The 20,562-nt window shown below is 44.8% G+C and overlaps 1 protein-coding gene and 1 long non-coding RNA gene across 8 annotated transcripts in view; both read right to left on the bottom strand.

Annotated features, from left to right (window-relative positions):
* The window catches only part of BEND5 (BEN domain containing 5), a 924,018-nt gene that overhangs the window by 266,890 nt on the left and 636,566 nt on the right, over nucleotides 1-20,562 (bottom strand). The gene's annotated exons all lie outside the window — the stretch shown is intronic.
* Nucleotides 1,278-19,764, bottom strand: LOC137860056 (uncharacterized). Its single transcript, XR_011098725.1, has 2 exons — nucleotides 19,638-19,764; nucleotides 1,278-2,536 (listed from the first exon to the last, which is right to left on the bottom strand). It is a non-coding gene; the product is annotated as an uncharacterized lncRNA (long non-coding RNA).

The raw sequence follows: 20,562 nt of genomic DNA, 5'->3' as shown, positions 1-20,562 counted from the left end.
GACCCAGACATGATGCAACGTAGCACTGGGTTGTTTCTGGCAGGCTGCCACAAATGAGCCAAACAATAAAGATTCTGAACAACTCTTGCATCATAGAAACCAGTAAAGTGAAGTTACTTCACTCAGGGGACAGTTTCCTGCTGCAGCCTCAGTTACCAGCAACATGAATGAGCGCAGGGCACAGCGACATGAATTAACCACAGTCACAGCCCTGGTGTACGCTGACCTAAGTCAATTGAGTAACTGGGATATTATTCCAGGCCTTACTTCCAGAAGAAGCCACCTGACAGCTGTTACCTTGCAAACTGCTCTGCAGAAGCAGGTGCAAAGTGACCAGAAAGAGCTTTGTTTTTCTTCCTTACTGAACTGAAGTACTCAGGACAGATAGTTACACCAGGAGCTGCATCTTCAGAGCTAGATGGCTGTGAAGACCCTACAGTCCCACCACAGAGGAACACTATCAGCGGTCATCTCGTATGGTGAGCAAAGCAGCCTTGCAGGAAAACAGACCTCAAGTGATGTATACCTTAATTACAATGCGTAGTAAGGTCTTCAAAGATCATTAACTGGAAAGGCATTGGAAATGCAGAGTATTACTTCAATAAAAAATCTCTGACCTCAAAAAAAAGCTCTATGAATCCAACAAAAATCACCAAAATCTTCCATTTAAAAGGAATGAAGCATAAAACACTTGATTCAAAACAATCACTAAACAAGACAATATTTCCAAAGCAGTCTTTGGAAATTACACACAGCAAGGGCAAATGCATCTAGATTCTCACAAGAAAAGAGAAGCTCGCTCATTGTTTTGGGATTCTAAGAGGATCAAAAGGACCATTTTAATGCTCCAAATCCCTCCCCCCTCCAGAAAAATAAATAAATCTTTCAAACATTTCTTCTTTTCCATCTAGCCTGCTTCAAAACTGATCAGACACATGATGATTTAGGGAGATGTGACTGCAGAAACTTGCGAGCATTTCCACTGAATGCAAAGCAGTAATTAAACATTTCCTATAGAAAAGAAAGGTTGTCCCTTGGACACTTCTGTCAATCTGCATTTAACAGATACAGCAGCCTTCTCAGTTCAAGCACACAAGTGCTCCAGTTCTTCGCTGAAGTGACCTTAGCTGTCAGCCCAGACTGTCCTGTTCAATATCTGTAGCTCTACTCAGTGCATTATGTGAACATGTGAGGGGATGAGAAGATGCAAAAGAGAAAAGCACGATGAACAGGCAAACCATTGGCCCCAATTAAAAAATTAAACAGGTGTCCCGAGATTGTCAGCCTGAAGATGGAGCATCTACATTTAATTAAAGGGATAAGTTTAGCAGAAAATGCCACTCCAGCTACTGTCAGAATGCATGATTAATTCGTGATAAAATACCCAGCGCTGTCTAACAGAAGCAGACGGCTGGGGGACACGTATTTACACAATCGCTTGTTACTTCAAGATATTACCAATGACCCCGGGCTTTGTGTCAGCGCATTAACGTGAAATTCTCACATCTGGTCTTCTTGACATCTCCGACGCACTGGAGGCGTTCTGCAGTCGCCCCATGCGATGGCATGCCAAAGCCCAGGAGCAACAAAGCAAGCACCCCAGCAGAGCTGTCTGTGTTACCACCAAACAGGGGTCACTTGCCTCCTCCTCCAGTCCCAGTTCATCCGTCCATCTCTCATGGTGACATAAGGGCATGGCTCTTCCTTAAGCTCATCAGCGATGCCAGTCCTTTCTGAGTGATTCCTTAACAACTGGTTTCCCTGCCATGACAGCGGGTGCTGCACCCGCTGCTAATCAGCCGCTGTTTCAATTAGCAGTTTGGGCTTTTTTCCTCCCCATGATTGATATACTCGTCTATTGAGATGGTAAAGAGCACAATTATTTCTCCTCAATCAGTGACTGTTTTATAAACCGGTTGGGTCAGATAACATGTGCAACCATGCCTTGAAGTTTCACTTGTCCTGCCCATCTGATCATGCTTGAAGAAACAATGGCAAGGTCCCACTGGTTTCCAGCTAAGGAGAGAAGTTGATTTTACTTCCAGCTCCTGGGACAGCAGATAAAAGCTTCCAGGAACACAACATTTTCTCCCCCACCTTCATCTCCCAGGGAGGGAAGGTTGCTTTTTGCTGGCTTGGGTTGCTCAAGTTTCCTCCAAGTCAGGGAAACAGTCAGTGCTTTGTTTCATGAAGATTTGCTGGAACAGTTTAAAACATTAAACTAACCAGGCTCTGAGGACACATTTGTGGAGTTTCTGCTGAGTTGCCTCTCTGAGTCGGCACTCCAACATACTATGATCTATACAAGAATCTCTTCTCAGGGCTCTCACCATTTTGCACAACAGGTAGTTTCAGAAATCTAATAGCCATCTCTCTTCATGCTACTGAACAAACACACGGGACCCACTCTGAGTGAGCCAAACCCTTCCAGAAGAGAGATGAGTCCTTCCCAAAACACACCACAGTACAACTGGCATTGGATAGGATTTTATCTGATGCAGCTGACATCTGACTGACTTATTTCTTAATCTTATTCCTGAGCAAGCCCGGGAAAAAAAAAAAAGGAAAAGTCAGGAAGCATCACCTTCAGCTCTGCTTGACATCAACGATTTCCTTATCCCCCTATCCACAGCCATGCTCCTAACATGAGATTTCTCTATTTCTCTTCAGGTTAGCTTTTTCACTTCAGAGTGAAGTCTTAATAATCTCTGCCATGTCTAACTTCAACTATTCTATAGATACAGACACACAAACAGCCACATGAGTCACAGTATGAGAAAGTCACCATTTATTTTAGCACATACCCTCTAAACCTTGAATTTCTGTGGGTTTTGACATGACTGTCTGAGTTCAGGATATCGCAGCAGAACTGCAGTAGTTTCTCTGTACCTTCACTAGCACCTTGCTTCTTAGAAGAAATTTGTTCAGAGCTGGTGACATATGGTGACTTTCAGATCTGAACCCTCAGCTAAATTACTAACTTGCTCAATGCAGACAGTCACGCAAAGGTGTACAAGATGTATCACTGCTCAGACATTGACCTAGCTAAGATTTTTATGACCATCTTTGGATTTCTTACGTATTGCTGAAAGAATTTCTTATGACTTCAAGCAGCATACATATAACACTTATTAAAAATGACCAACAGCTACTGATCAACTACAATCATCAGCAAGGAACTAAGTGAATGATAATCTGGAATAATGCTACTTCTGCTACCAATAGATAAATAGAGTTGGATAATGAGTTGAAAAAATATCCTGGTAGGCAAAGTAATACAGATGTTACTCATTTGTACAGTCATACAAGTTGAGCTACTCTCCACTGCCCTTGAAGCACTGAAACAGATCTAAGAACAAGGAACTTGAATGACATACCTCTGTTGCGTGATACTATCACCTCCAGATCCCAGCTGCAGCAAGCAGAGTTGTTTTCTTAGACCTTCCTTCCCAGAAGTATTAACTGTCAAAGGAATGGCACAGAGCAGCCCTTCAAACGTGCATGCCACAAAGAACCTGAATCAGCACTTCACTTGGCTGCTTGACTGAATTCGTAGCCACGATGTTTGATATTGAAACTTCCTCTGGGCTAGTTCTTGGGTTTCTAAGAAGCTTCCCAACTCACACAACATAACTTCCCTATGACAGCCACATTTAAGGGCACTACGGAATTCTTGTGATCACGAATTAACTATGACCAGACCTTCTTTGAACTAACTTGAAGGAGACAACATACTTCCAAGCATACAGAGCTTAGGAATAATGCAAATAGAGAAAGGCACTAAAAGGAAACAAAGGTGAAGCAGAAAAATATTCAAGAGGTCATCTTACAACACCTTGGAGAGTCAGTATACATGTTAGTAACACCTGAGGATTAACTGCACTAATTATGGAGCTTTATGTCCCCATTCTAGCTGCTAGACTACCATATTGCCTCTTTTTTCTTCCAAAGAGGGATTTATTTTTTTCAGGCTTTCTGCAGTTCTCACATTTTCAGTAATTAAACTTATCTCTGAGGCAATCACATTTAGGATTACCAGGTTTCCTATCTCCAGGCTAATAGGGTCAAAATGCTTAGCTGCCCTCCTGCCTGCCAGTTTATAGCATTTTGCTAATGGATCATTTCCTTCCATGGGGATAACATATTGGCTATTAGGTGTTCTCTTGTTGCACTGCAATTTTAGGTGGTCAGGCAGTAATAATAAGTGCTCATTATATGGGAGACTTTATTGCCAGATTAAATGGAGTAACAAAGGAATAAGAGTAACTTTTCACTCACAAGTTTGCTGTCAAGGATTTCAGTCAAAGACAAAGCAGACATGTAAATTGCTCGATCGTTCTCCAGTTTCAACCTTGCTTATGTCCTTATTTTACTGTACTTGTACTCCCAAACCACAGTAATGCTCAGTTGACCCTATTTAAATGTCCGTGTCTTGGAAAAATCAATGTCCAAGGGGTTTCTGTTTACTTTAACTTCTTTCATGAGAAGCCCTGCATCTGCAGTGCATTGTTTCCTGATTTTCCTCAGTATTATTCATGCCTTTATTTTATTTTTCCTCACGCTTACATGCTTAAAGTAACTCACTGCAGTAGTCAAAGGTCTGACTAAATTGGCATCTATGTATATTAAAAAGGGGAGACAGGGAAATAAAAAAGTATGTGAACTAGTCATTTAAACAAAATGGAGTCTCTATGCAAAATGGCATTACTTAGGCCATGTTTGTACCCACAGAAATTGCTATTTCCTTCCAAAGTGCCATTCCAAAGCAAGTTTTACGTATCTGTGACAAACCAGAACTGCAGGTGTACCTAATACATCCTGGTCTTAATGCAAAATGGGATATCAGTAACTTGCCTCTAAAATGTTGATTTTTCTGGGAGAAGCATTTAATATTACTCATTAGACACTACCAAGTGAATGAATTAAACTGATAGGTGAAAAAAACTATGGTACTTCAAGGCCATTACATTGCACAGAAAGTAATAATCACTTGTCAGGCTCTCCACTTCGTACAGAGCCTTATTTCCATAGAGGTGAAAATTTAATAGTTCACTTGAATGCTCTTATTTTAAAGAATTTGGTGCAATCAGTGTGAACCTCACATTTATATTTTTTTTTTTTTTTTTACCTTTTTTTAAAAAAAAAAAAGACTAAAGACAACCAGTCTGGCAGGGTTTCCATTCTCAAGAGCGCAAGACAAGATGAATTAAAGTTAATTGGGGGTAAAATGAAGCACTTTAAAGTGCGTCTCTGGAGCTCACAAAACTAGAATAAGCACAGAGAAGATCTATTCAATTATCCATGGTTGTGAGATTTGTTTTGTGGAAACCATAGTACTCAATCCACTTGTTCCTCTCGCTGTCTCTGCCCATGATCCCATCAGACTTCGCAGGCTAAGCCATCTGGCTGGATCAGTACTACAGCCGGAGACTGTCAATGAAACTCAAACTTGTGTTCCATAGGAGATGGTGCTGCTGGTTTTCTGAGAAAAAGAGCTTCTCCCCAAACCAGAGCCACCTCATAAGCATCACTTCACAGCCCACACTGCTAATCAGATTAAAGTGAAAGGGGACAGAAGAAAGAATCAGATTAGAGAACTGAAGTCTTATCACATATTTCCAGGATGGTTTCAGCAAGAGGAAGAACCTAACTCTGCAGGGTAACTGCTACCTGAGTAATTCTGGTTTCCCTTTGCTCATCTCTGCTTAAATTTATCTGCCACTAATCCTAAGCAATTTGGTCAAAAACCTAACCTGTACACTTCACCCCACAGACTGCTGCATTTCAGCCTTGGCTGGAGCAACTGCCCCCATACCCAGCTGTACTCCAGCATCACAACTGCAGATTCAGCTCGTATGTACACACCTGACAGGACTAACCCTGATGTGGGGTGTACCTAGAGCTCTGCATAGGCTGCTCAGCCCCAGCAGTGCAAGGTGAAAGGCAGCATCCTGCAGCGGGCTCATGGATTACCTGAAGTGCAGTGCAAAGTGGAAGCTTGACAAATTATTATTTTTTATGCCACCTAATGGCACTGTAATACAAATGAAACATGCCTCAGACTGGTCCAGGCATGCCTTTTCAGAATAGATTTATCACACTGTACAATCCACGATTTGCTCTGGGATCTGAGTGAAAGAAGTCAGTAACGTCCTCTAAATATCCTCAGAGCGGTAAGACAAAGAATAATCATGCACAGACTTAGTTTTTGAATGAGGTCCTGATTTAGGCATCTTGTTTCTCATCTTAGCCTGCAGCAGGTGAGCTGATTTGCCTTCTCAGAGATCTGCACTCCTGGCTGAACTGGCCACTTTGTGTGCTTTTTTTTTTTTTGGTGCTGTTTTTTTGAGTGGGTGTCTAATGGGAGCACAGTGAGGAAGGTGGGCTGTTCCTGTGCAGCAGAGGGTGTGCTGGGTACCTATGCCTCCTGGGCAGCACTGCCCTATGACTTGCTCCCTGAACTCCCACTCCATGGCAGAGGCACCAGCATGCCTGGAATAGGAAATGAGGCCTGCTGCAGAGAGGGGGGGCAGCGGGAGGATGAGCTGTGCCTGGCCTTTCTCACACCTTTTCAGTCAGCCAGAGCTGCAGGCATCACCTGCTTCTTCGCAGCTGCCTTCCACAGAAGGCCAGGCCATGCCCTAAACTTCAAGCCTGAATTTCCAGAGTAATGGGGAGTCTGGACATCAAGAGGTCCCCCTAGGCCACGCATTAATCCAAGGTAGGGAAGTCACAGAATCACAGAATTTTCTAGGTTGGAAGAGACCTCAAGATCATCGAGTCCAACCTCTGACCTAAAACTAACAGTCCCCACTAAACCATATCCCTAAGCTCTACATCTAAACGTCTTTTGAAGACTTCCAGGGATGGTGACTCCACCACCTCCCTGGGCAGCCCGTTCCAATGCCTCACAACCCTTTCAGTAAAGAAATTCTTCCTAACATCTAACCTAAAACTCCCCTGGCGTAACTTTAGCCCATTCCCCCTCGTCCTGTCACCAGGCACATGGGAGAACAGGCCAACCCCCACCTCGCTACAGCCTCCTTTAATGTACTTATACAGAGCAATAAGGTCACCCCTGAGCCTCCTCTTCTCTAGGCTGAACAAGCCCAGCTCCTTCAGCCGCTCCTCGTAGGACTTGCTCTCCAGGCCCCTCACCAGCTTCGTCGCCCTTCTTTGGACCCGCTCAAGCACCTCGATGTCCTTCTTGTAGCGAGGGGCCCAAAACTGAACACAGTACTCGAGGTGCGGCCTCACCAGAGCCGAGTACAGGGGGAAAGTCCAGCACAGTGTTTGCGGTGCAATTACAGGCGGGACTATAGAGCGCACACAGTGGCAAACAGGCCATGCTGTGAGGAGACCTTCCTCTTTGAAAAGCTTACTTCATATATTCAGGCTAGCCTGTACCGGGAAGTCTTACCAGGTTATGCTGTGGGTAGACAAGGACTGGCACTGGCAGTCAGCTTGAGTTTAACTTGACAGTCACCATCTATGAGGATGCCAAGTCATGGTCCACTATCATGACCAATGGTAATTTCTCAGGGCAAATTCTTCGACAGTCAGAATCCCACAGCTCTAAACTGCAAGCTGACATGCAATAGTAAATCATGCTCTGGTTAAAGAAAATCTTGCAATAACATATTGAAATGACCCCAAACTCATGAACTATTGATGGAAGGTCTTCATTTTAGTACTTCTTTGCTTGAAAAATAATAAATATTCTTTTTTTTCCTACTTCCTTTATGTGGTTTCCCTTTGATGAGTAATAAATAAAAAAGCAGTTGAAAACAGAAAGCGAGTGCAAAGCCCCAGATCTGAAAGGGACAAAGACTCCATCTGTCACAGAGAAATCCAGCAATCCGAGTACCAGCACAGAGCCCACCTGCCAAAAAGGTTTTATGTTTATGTTAAGTGTGGCTTTAAGGAACAGAAATGTTCTTGCAGATAAAGGCAGCCAGAAGAATGACTAACCGAGACGCACAGACAATAATTCCCTCCTTTGATTTCCTCTGCTGTCACCACTATCGGTTAGACATCTGAATGAAAATCAGCTTAGAAACTTTGATCCCTTTAAAAACAGAAAAACAAACCCCATAATCCGGAAATCCTTAGAGGAATACAGAACTTCAGCGGCCTCCTACGCACTGCCTTCGGTGCGAGGCTGAAACTGTGGTGAGAAATGCATCGGGCCCCTGTCCTTCCCCAGCAGCCCCACACTGCACACCAGGCAGGGAAGGTGGTGGTGACACGCAGGTGTCCTCTGCTCCCTGCTCGGACCCATGCCAGGGGAGCTTGTTCTCCTCCCTCACTCATAACATCACCCTCTTCACAGCTTGCTTGTTGCTTTGTGGGTTCAAAGGAAAGGAAATTTAGGACTGGTATTTCTTCAGAAAGAAATCAAGCAGCCAGCTCTACCAAATAGAGGGCCCCTAAATACCTCAGGTTCCTCTATGCCTCTCCTCACTATTTTGCCTCTAACAAACCCAGACTGAAATACCCATCTTCTTCCCTCAGCCCTTCACCTTGGGTGATGCCTCAAACACAGTCAAAGCTACTGTGCCCTTAAACTGAATTAAAATAATTGATTCTTCTTTTTAATTTTGTTTTACTGAAGGCTAGGACCCAAGCGCTGGGAATGAAACTGTCCCCAAGTGGGCAGAGGGGCGAGGAGGCAGCTCTGCAGTAACGTAATTACTGTCCTGGGATAACACTTTTTATTGTCCTGAGATAGATCTCTGCTAAAGATCTCATCCTTGGGTACTGGCATCCCAGAACAAACATTAAGACTGCACTGGACATAAGCAGCTCCAAACTGCAGACACATCACTCACTTCAGCACAAAGTTCAAAGTCTGCTGTGAATCCAGAGAGCAGCCCCCTCACTTGATTGCACAGGCACACAAGTGCCATGAAGTCTGAGACTTACCAAGTGATCCCCAGTCACCTCAGCAAGTTCCCACTGGGATCAGGATGTCAGCACAGCTCAGAACAGCAAGCCAAGCTCTATCCCAGAACATGGACCCGGAGACTCATGGGTCCTGTTCCCAGTTATCTCCTCCATCCCAGTGCAAAGCCATTTCTTTTAATGGCACTGGCCCTGGCCTTCCCCAGGCAGCTCCCCCGCAGGGCACACGATCAGCATCTGCATCAGCCTTACATGCTTCCTCTCTTCAGTGACCTTCTGGGCTGTGCTCCTGCCTGCTCCATTAACCCATCCTTGTGGGACGGAGCCATACATGAAATACCTGAACTTTCCAAATAAAGTCCATCGCATCCACAGCCGCTGCACGCAATGTTTCCTCCCTGTGCCCTTCACAGAGAGGGAGGCCAACACAGCGGGCATCAGACACTCATGTCTGAAGCAAATCTCATTTTCTTCCTCTTTCCTAGAACAGCAGCCCATATAAGTGGCTTCCCCCCGCCCCCAAACAAGTTAATAAATACTATTGCATTTCTACAGGCATTGTTGAGGAGCTCAGCCACCAGAAGCCAACCCTGCTGCATGCCTCCTCCCCTCTGCAGGGCAGCTTGTGTGTACAATGTGCACCCCAAGCAATGCCCTTCAGCACGGTTATTGGGAACAGCCCTTTCCTCCAGCTCCCATGCCCTGCAAAGGAGCACTAGCCCCAGTGTGCCAGAAATTGAAAAGCAGATCTGAAAAAACAACAGGCTTTAACACCCCTGCACCCTGACCATTAACTATAATTGTATTCTACATCAATCACGCGAGTTTTCCCCTTAAAGGTTATTAAGTATAATTTCTACTATGCAAATAGTTCCAGCTTCATTAATGGATTTTTGGTTTCTAGTGGAAGTTATTCTTTGATGAATGTCTCCAGATGTCAGTATGTGAAAAATGTATTGGGGGAAGAAAATTCTCTCCGATGCAGTGTAAAAAGGTCCACTGGAGAGAGGGGGTTGGGAAAGATAGGATCATAATTAAAACAATTAAAATTCCTATCTCATGACCATTTACAGATGCTCCAAAGTGGCTCTAAATTAAAGGGAAATGTCACAGAACATGGATGCTTCTGCCAAAAAGCAGCATTAAAAATGACAAATTCCAAACAGCCTGAAGACTCTCGTTAAATCCAAGGAGCTGGGCTTCACAGCTCAACCAAGGCAAACTGAGAGGACAGACAAAAAAAAGAAAACCAGATCCAGCAATCAGCTTCAGAAATGAAGGAAAAAGTGGCCAGGGAAGCACTATCCAGCAGAATAACCCATCAACAGGAGACCTACAGTTTTTTTTTTTTTTTTTTTTAAGACTTATTCCCACCATATCAGGTATTTTTTCCTGTCGTCTTTAATGACTCTGCCCATCTGTTACTGTTGTCTCAGTTGTGGCCTTTTCCTAACCACAGATGATTTTTTTTAGGGTCTGCCCCTCTTCCTCTGCCCCAAAGCCCCAAGCCACACCAAGTCCCAAATGAGTGGGGAGAGGTCTGTGGGGGCTGTTTACTCTGCTTTTCTTATTGTTTTTGTTGTTCCCCCACAATCCACACTCACACTGCTGGGAGAAATCTCTTGAAATATTTTCTCATTTGTACCATGAAAAACCTCTGCTGGTGTGCTTGGGTAGGGGATCCTGTTTTATTTTTTGTTTTCTTAAAAAAAAAAAAAAGCCATCTGCCTAAACTTCTCCTTACACTCTCTTCCACTTAGGTTTACACTGGAGGAACTCAATTATAAGAAATACAATAAATATTTATTGAACTGGTGAAAGCAATAGCATATGCTGCACACGCTCTGTTTTTCTGGATATTTTTTCCCCCTGCATCAAGCCCTTGTTCTGTCAGAATTGTTTTCATGTTAGTATTAGTCAGTCACTCCCCATGTGTCAGTAAATGCAAAACATGCCTGCTGTGAGACAGAGAGCGCGGGTGCCACTTTGCAGTTCCTCGGGATGCGAGCTGGCACAAAGACAAAGCACACACAAAAGATGACAGGCACCACAGCCTGCTTTTCCAAACAACAAACTGTGGAAATGATAATACCTTGGGAACGGGGCTGGGGTGGGCAGGGAGGATGCATATAGACTTCAAGAAGCAGAAATTCAGCTACTCCTTGCTGCAGGAGGGGAACGCTGCCTTGGCAGAAAGCAGACCTGTGAAGCACAGCTGCTCCAGGAAAGCAACATCTGTGCATGGGGTCAGGTATTACAACCTGGTAGCAGAGCCTATTAAGTGGCCATCTGTAGATGGTTTGCTTATTTACAGGCATTTCAATAGCGCAGCTCATCATTACCTAATAAATGTTAACTAACTTGGCCGCATCGCACTGCTGTAAAGGAGGCACGTTCCCATCCCCTTTCCAGCTGACAACAGGCATTAACTCCGGATGCCTCCACTTCCAGTCACACCAGTCGCTCACCCCTGGAAGCCTGCCCGCCTGGATGAGGACTACCCCAGGCCTTAGGAGAGGGGGATTTGGCTCAGGATATTTGCTCAGTCACTGGCCAAATCACCCAGGATCCAACCTCCAGAGCACTCGGGCATTGCTCAGCACTGCTGAGCCAGCTGCCGGCAAGCGGAGCTACAAGCTCTGCGCTGAGCCCAAGGACCCGCATCCAGCCCCAGCCAGCACTGGAAGAACAATCAGCTCAAATTATCTCCAGGGAGTGAAGCCAGGCATCCAAAATGAGGAGCATGGACCTATATGATCTGATCTCACATCATACAGAAAGACCGTGGTACAGTCCGGAAATTAGCTCAGCCTTTCAGCTTGCAGCATAGTGCCACAGCCAGAAGAAATTATAGGACAGGAAATTATTGTTGACTGGATCCATCATTATTCTTTTACCATCTGTTACCTTCAGGTTTAGTGTTTTTCATAGCTCATGGATTAGCGGAGAAATGTAGCGTTGGTTTTTAGCATTGCATCCAATTTTTACTGACCAGCAGCTGAAAGAATAAGCTCAGACCTTGATCAGGTGTTCACCTTCAATTCCCTGGGAAGGTTTCTGTCATGAAAAATGCTACAGAATCGTTAATGAGCAGTTGTAGTGGAGACCTCTGTTTAATCTCCCCATCCATCAGCTTGCACCTTTGGCATTGCAATGACCCAGGCTTCCCACAACACCTGGTACTTACATAATGGTTCACCTTCTCTAAGCACTTAATTGGCATAATAGATTAATGTTTATAGATTAGCTGACTCAGAAGGAGACCACCACGTTCTGCATTGCTGGTATCCCCTTCTTTTGGCACAGAGCCTTTATTTGCTGCATAGGAAGCAGCTTGTTAACCTCTTAGGATTCAGCTTTTTACAGACATTAGACATGGTTTAGAAATTTCCCCACAAGTATGCATTATGGTCAGTCAACATCCCTCTCCAATATCATCAGTAGATAAATTGCATCACCATCTACTTGCCACGAGCAAAGAGCACACACCCAGGCTGCTACTGAGGTTCAGGTGGCATAATGGTACCCATACCATAGCCTTCAGTAGGCATCTCCAGTAGATGGAGCTCCATGTGACACTGATCAGTGACATTATTCTGAAAACCTACAAGATGACCATGATACATTTATGTTCAACCACTGAAACTTCAAGTGGGTTTGTAACTGTGCATGCCCATCTACCCACTGTACAGAGCCCCTGTTCACATTGACGCTGCCCTTTAAAGGATAAGAACCAACTAGCAGGTTTAGGCAGGATGGGGCATTTTCCCAGCAGAAACACATTAAGTCAAGCAAAAGTTATGGTTCATTTAATGGCATAAGTAATTAGGAGCCATCAAGTCAATGATGGAACCAATGGATAAAGGAGCCGTTCAGTGGGGGGTATGGGAGGAGATACAACAATCACTTCTGACCACTAAATTAAGTAACCTCAACAGTAGACATCCTCAATTTCTACAAACAAGGAAGTGTGTAGATGCTTTTTAACCTTGTGCTACTCACTTCTTACTGCACCAGATAGCTGGAGCCCTGGTAGCACCAATTCCCCCCAAGGCTCATCAGGAGACTCTAGTGTTGGGAGGAAGGCATGCTAAGACCTTGGAGTCAGGTCCTAAACTGACTGTACTAAACAAACTCTCCAAGCAAGCAATCATTGAAGTCTTCCAAAACTCTAGACCACTGGAATAACTGTGACCCATGTCCCTAGGCAGCCTGGCCCAGTTAAAGGCATGTACATACATACACACACACCAGCACACAGGCACCTCAGCAAGCATGGGGAAGCGGTTTAAGTGTCCGTGCTTCCCTCTTTTCAGAAAGCATTCCAGCACACTCACTTCAGTCAATGAACACTGTTCTTAAAGGATAACCACCAGCTTAAGAGAAGGCTTAGCAAGCACAAATGCCGCCTGTAACAAAACACTTTGGGATAGAAATAATATTCTTAGGCACCTTCTTTGGCTAGGATTTAATAAGTGCGAAATCAATGTTATAATCAAACTTAATACTCATTTCCTAGAATAATCCTCTAACACAGCACTTGCTATTTCAGCTGATTAGAAACATTGCTCAAGTAATAGAAATTCCTGATCAGTAACCCAGGAGTCCACGGCAAGGCTTTATTATTTTAACCTAAGGCAGTTGCTTCCCTTCATCCTAAATGTTTACAAGTGGAGAAACACATGTAGGAATTCTTCTGTTGCCATCAACTTAAACATCATGTTCTCCCAACAGCGGGTAAATAGTGGATGACAATGCTTTTAATGCCTAAACACTGGTGTGCCTGGGATTAACCACCAGACCTTTGCAAAGGCCTGCTGTTTATTTTGTTTTTCCTATTTCAATAGGCAGAGAGGGAATTTCAGGCTACAAGTCTCAGTAAGGGAGCACAGGAAAGACCTCAGGCAACAGCAGTGGGATGCTGCAAGTCCTAGGTGAGTTCTACAGGTGAGAAGCGCCTATCTTCAAAAGGCTCGCTGTCAGACAAGATAGATTTCAATAAAGAGATGAAACTGATGTGAGGTTTTCTTTCTGCGTTTCTGGCTGCTTTTGGCAGAGCAGACCTGCGCACGCATGAAGGAGGGATGACTTGACAGCACACTGTAAAGCTTTTCCTTCTTATCAAGACAGAGCAGCTGAGACAGCCTCTTCTACAGCTGGCTTTTTAATTGAAAGATTAGAAGTTCCCTTATGCAGTTTGCATCAAACACGGCATTTCACAAAAGTCACCCAGAGTCCACATGCTCATAATCCCACAGCCCCCAGGATGGAGTTTGGCCAGGGTCACTAGCACAGGGAGGGGACAAGCCTGGTCTTACTGCCAGAGCAACTTGTGCCCATTAAAAGCTTCATCGAGCTCCCCTGTTACAACTGGGTGTGCTTCAGTGGAGCACATCAAGTCTGGAGGTAGGGGGCTACACCAACACATTGGCGAGGGAGAATTCCTCTACAGGACATCTTCATCCCCAGCCTGCAGGTGCTTACCAAATGCAGCAGGACCAGTGAGTGCACAGAGAAAGCCCAGGTGAGAACAGCTGAGCCATGGGCTGCAGCTCAGGCTGAAGGCCAGGGCTGAGTCCTGGGGACACGCATTAAGAAGGCAGCCAGCTGCATCTTCTGGACAGAGCTGAAGTCCCTGCCTGGGGACAGGGATTGACTCGGCTCTGGAGAGAGCATGAAGGACAAGCTGGCAGCAGCACTAGAGACACTTTGATCATGCAGCTTGAGCTCCTATTTAGGCCACCAGATTTCCTTCATTTAACCCATCTTTGACTCCTGTAATACTCCAGGGAAGCAGTGAGCACTCAGCACTGCTGCCCAGTGGAAGAGAGCCAGGATCCAGCTCTCGCAGCTCCCTGCAGAACAACAGGGCCAGAGGAGCTTCCTCCTGAAGCATCCCAGCTCCGCTGCTCCCCACACCATGGCTTCCCCACCTCCTCTCAGGGAGCAGCTGGAAACTCAGCTGGTGGAGGGGTGTTCGGACACGCACTCAGCCCTGCACAAGTGCCCAAGTGCCACACGGTGTCTCTTCAGCCGTTTCAATGTCACAGAAAAGACCCAGTCCTCCAGAGGAGGATTTGCCAGGAATAATCCCCCATCACTTTACAAGTGGGGAATCCAAAAGTCCGGGCCGTGAAATCCTGACATCTCCTCTACATGGCAGAAAACGGAGGTGACTGCCAACACACAGAGAAACAGGAGCCAACAATAAACACCTTCACAAGAGATGGTCCCTGTCAAAATAAACGCAGATGCACATTTCCACTTGTTATCGCACTGCCATACACAGCCTGAGACATATTTCCAGACTCAAATGGTTCATTATTACAGAGAACAGAAAAAAATGAAGATAGTGTCACTAAGAGAGAGCACGTTGTGTGAACACCCTCTGCTTCATGTTGCAGTGCCTGGGGGATGACACGAGCCCAGCCCACCGGGGCAGCTCAGGCATCCCTGGCACCGCTGTGCCTGGAGATGCAATTACTGTAAATAAGCCAAACTTTCATTTCAACTAGGAAGAAGAAAACAAACGCCACTTAAATGGGAGGATGTGGATATTTCCAGCTGAGAATCTGGTTTTCTTTTGTTTCAATAGGGCTTGGGCTTTAAGAAAAAAAAAAAGTCAGTAAAAGAAAGGGAAATTCTCCTCCCTTTAAGTCTTGCAAAACTCATCCATCACCCATCTGTCCACCTTGCACCTTATTATTTATTATTCAGGACTCAACAAGCTAGCATGCCAGTTAAGATTTTCCCTGAAGAAAGCTGGCATCTAGACAGACAGCAACTGCTATCAAAATGTTTTTCTATTCCTCTGCCCTCCCTTACTCTGTCCCTTGTGGTGGGAATAAACACAAAACCTTTAAAGTAAATAAAACTGTTTTTAATGAACCAGCAAAAGCAAGAGAAAACAAAACACAGAAGTCAGTTTTCTTTAGTCTGGCTTCACCAGTCCTCCATTAAATCACCCTCCTCATGGTCCCTTTCATCCTCCTGAGTTCTCACACAAGTTGAGTCCCAGGCACGTGCAAGTTTCTCAATACACAATGCATCTGTTCTTCAAAGCAGAGGTCCAAAGCACAGCTACAACCACATTGCATCTTTGTTGGGCATCACTAATAAGATAATTTAGCTTAGTGGCATTGCTTCAAAGCTAGAATATATTGGTGGCTGCCAGTCAATTTGCCTCTTCAGATAGGTATTACAACAAGAATCCCTCCAGTTTGGGCAATACAATTGCGTGCAGCGTGATGCAGAGGCACCCACACACCCCCTCCAGCATCGCAGCCTTCAGGCTGCCCACGTGGGCATGGCTTGGCTCTTGGGTCAACTGACTGCCATGAATCCGAATCACATTCATGGGTTCCTAGCCCTGGGTTTAAATTCTCAACACCCAATACACTAAAACAATAAATGCACAACTGCAGCTTTCACCTCCTCTATTTCAGCTTTGCAAAGCAGTTTATCAGGGAGCACTCCGCTGCCAGCCTGAGGGCTCTGAGCCTCCCAAGGCAGCCTAACCTGGAGCCATGTTCTGGCCCAGGTTAAAACAGATGCTTTAAAATAAAGCCACAGATGCCTCTGAAAATAAGGCCTTTCCCCTCACTGCCCCAGACAAAGAACAACCTGTGACAAAGATGGAATAGGGTAAATGAAGTGCCTTCCTCTCCATGATAGCACCTTCCTATTTTTGTATCTTGCATCAAATAACATCCTCCTTTATAACACTCACAGCAAGAATATTTATCAGGAAAAACATAAACCAGAAAAGGTGAGATTTTCCTCCCCCCTCCGTTATCTCAAAGTTTCCTGCCTGAGTTTTGCACATTGGCTGATGTGTTCTTTCATGTAATACGTAAATATAATTTATGCAGGAATGGATCTGCAAAGTGCGCTTGCTGAAGTGCTCTATCTTATGCACACATACAGGCACATCTGGGGGCAAACAGCTTATGCAGAGGTTGTGTGAATGGATTCAACAAATATAGACAAATATAAGGAAAGCTGGGTACCTCTTCTCATACTGGAACATCCCCCAAGCGTGGCACACAGTGCTCAGGCAGAGAGCAGACAATTTGAGCCATACAGCTGTAACATGAGCGGGGCTTTGGTGCACAAGCTCACATAAGTGCCTGGTGTTTCCACCCCCAGCTAGAGCTGGGAAGCTCGCAGCATGACCTAGATCTGGTGTGTCCAGCTCAGTCCCACATACCTCCAACACTGAAAGTGACACAGACCTATTGCAGCGTCTGTTAATCCAAATATGTTTATTACCCATTCCCCAGAAATATCCTGTCACTTGTCCGGGTGCCATCCAAAAAAGTCAGACTCTACTAATGTTTTAGAAAAAAATGCATCAGAAGATTTTTATTTTTATTTTAAATACCCACTGGTCCCTTTCCCAAATGTCTTAATTTTTGCATTCCAATAAATTATACAAGCAATCTAATGTCTTTCATTCCCAAAATTCATTAGGCTCATTAAGGCTTTAAGCTCACTCAGCAATAAAATGGAATAAATTCTTTCCTGATGCTACAGGAGCAAATTGCCACGCTGGGACAGTGGCTGAGGAAGAGGAGAAACGGGGCAAGAGGAGGGAACCAGGCACTGCAGCCTGTGGCTGCAACCAAATCCTCAGTGCTATGAGACCAAAGCAATTGGTGCTGTTGGGAGACCAGCCAGAAGAGGCTGCTTGCAACAAAAAGGATTTCCTGCAGCCTTTGAAACCTGCCCACATCTGCACAGAGAGGAATGAGCATGGCGAGAGCCCTCCAGCCATTGATAGCACTGATAGCACAAGGATGGTCAAGAAAGACGTCCACATCCCCTCTTTGCCCCTTGCACACCCACCCAGGGTGGCTGCAGATTGCTTTCCTTAGGACAGTGCTTTCAAAGCTACCTGAGCATCAGGTTTAACTCAGCTGGAAACACTCAGGCTCTTACTCTGGTTGTGGTTCCCATGGCTTTAGTCAGTTCCTGAGAGCCCTCTGTGTTCGTGGGACCCCAAAGTCTGGGTGTGATCCAAGGGGGAGATGCCCTGGACACCCACAGGGGCATCACACCCACCAGTGCATGCATGGCTGTACAGGGCGTGGTAGCAGAGAGCTGCATCTCCTCCAGCCTCCCTGGCTGAGCATCACATCATGTTACTGAAAATACTAGAAGATGTCATACAAACAGTGCTTAGCTTCACACACACAACCCAAAGCACAGCGCTCGGGTAGGAAAATGGTCTTTTCAAATATCTTGTCTCTGGAAACAGCAGCACAGCTTAAATGTCAGTTATTTCATAAATATAAAATAGCAAGTTTTGTCATTCCCCCAGGTTCCTCCCTCCCCCTCCCCCTTTTTTTTAATGTATCTGCTTTACTCCTTTAGCTGCTTACTCATTTGCACTTACCTTTTAGCCTGATCATGTAAAAGGTTTTGGAACAAGTACAGAGGAAGAATAAAAACATAATGGTTTCTCACTGCTTGAGGGCATAACTCTAATTAAAAAGAACATTCTTGCTTTTAGCACCCAGACTTCCCTCTCTTCTAAATATGAACTTTGACATTTTCAAACTGAGATTTAAAACAAGAAAATAATTCTCAGTACCACGATGAAGGACTGCCTGCACTGTACAGTGGAAGAAGGGAGGAGTGAGGAGAAGAAGGTACAAGGCTAATGGCCTTGTAAGGGAGCTGGAGTTAGGGAAACGCAGATTTGCTCACCAGCAAGACCCCACATCTCCCATTTGCACACCAGCAGTGGCATCAGGTGCTCCCTTTGCAACAAACCACATTGCTCAGTCTGGTTTCACTGCCCTGCAGCCCACCAGGTTACACATGCGAGCTCCAGCACTGACTGCAAAGACATTGCTGATCCCAGCCCACGTGGCCACACAGCACAGGTAACAGGCTGATAAACATTGTTGCTCCACATGAAGCCTCCATTTGTGGGTGCTCCAACTTCCAGGCTCAATGCCCCAAGGAAGTTTTGTCTGTGGCAATAACACTGGTGGGCGTCCATACACTCGGGACTCAAGGGAGCCCGTACTTAGAGAGGGGATAGAGACCTGGAAAATGCCCCAGGATTGCATCCAGAACCAGGTACTATGTACTGCCTCATCTTTGCTCCACCTCCAAAGGCAGCTGCTCATCCCAGGGTCAAACCACCACTTAATTAAGAGAGGAATATTTGTATATACACATTCAGAAGCCGCAGAGGATTGCTCAAGTGCTGCCTTAGGCACCAGGTATTCTGTAGTGCCTCTGCTCCTGTGCTGCTCCCCAATACAGTAAGGCCTTCCCAAATGATTCCCTTTATTCTTACATGCTCCTTTTAACTCCAATCCAGCCAACTTTACACCCTCTTGAAAACCTCCCTTAGGTGTCCTCAGCTATATAAAGTAACAGAGTATTTTTGCAGAGAAAAATCAGGATGTTCACTGCTAAGGCCTTCTTCTCCCACACATGCTGGAGGATGACTCTTATAATTGTGGAAATTGGAAAGACTACTTTAAAAATTCAATGAGAACATTACTTAGCAAGAGCCCAGCACTGCCTTTCTATGCACCACTGTTGAACAAGCTGCACTCACACATACCTGCACAATCAGCACCAATCCTGCAACCAAAAGCTCTTGCAGAAACCCCAGGGCCCAAGACAATAAATGGTAAAATTACCCAATAAATGGTAAAATTTTCCTCTTAAACTGCACATCTTAATAGTCAGGATAACCAAACAAATCACACTGTAGCTTACCTGCAAATGCATCACCCACACACAACTAGCACCTTCTTTTGCTTCTGCCCCCCTACTTCAGGAATACACCCTTCAGCTGTCCCATGTCCTTTTAACTCCTTGGTCAAGCTGGTGGCACAAAACCCAAACCAGTAACACATGTTGCTAAGGGGCGCCAGGTGTGGCAAACTAACACCTTGTTTCCTGCAGAGTTTTGCTTAGGGTTCCTCTTGCTCATACAATGTGTCAACTATAAATTTATTAAAAAAAAAAAAATATTTTAAATTATATTCCTAAAATCATCTAAAGGTCATTCAGTCTTGGATTTGGAGTGGAAAAAGTATAGAAAGCGTAGAACCAGGACTTCAGACAGTATGCATCAATAGACACAAGAATAAGACATAATCAAATTAAAAATGTTAGGTTTGGAATCAAGACTCATCGAAAGCAGCAATTTGGAAAGGTGCAATACAATTAAAAAAATGGTAGCAATTTAAAATTAATACATGCTACTCTATTTGAACTTCAACAAATTACACACTATATTTCATTTCTTCTTGTAACAGGAGCAATTCAATTGTTATCACTTTCAATGAATACTAGTATTAATTTTGTTTTACACATCACTACCCAGGAAACATTTACTAACAGTGGATCAAAACCCACACACACGTATGGATTTCCATGCTGAAAATCAGTTCTTCAGCTCATGTGAACACAGGACTAAATTATTTCAGTGGTTCACATCTAGCACATATCCCTTTACAATGTGCTTGTGGCTAACATGGCAGAGTTGACATGTTTTATGAGGGAAAAAAGGTCCAAGTGCACAGCAGTGGGCAGACCCACAGTGCTGCCCTTGTGGAAAAGCAGATTCCCCACAGCCCACCATTAACCTGCCTGTCAGAAGCACTGAGCTCACCGTGCAGTGTGCTA

The sequence above is a fragment of the Anas acuta genome, chromosome 8 (genome assembly GCF_963932015.1).
Source record: "Anas acuta chromosome 8, bAnaAcu1.1, whole genome shotgun sequence".
Lineage (NCBI taxonomy): Eukaryota > Metazoa > Chordata > Aves > Anseriformes > Anatidae > Anas > Anas acuta.
Note: the sequence above shows the minus strand (reverse complement) of the source record. Positions and strands in the feature narration are given on the sequence as shown.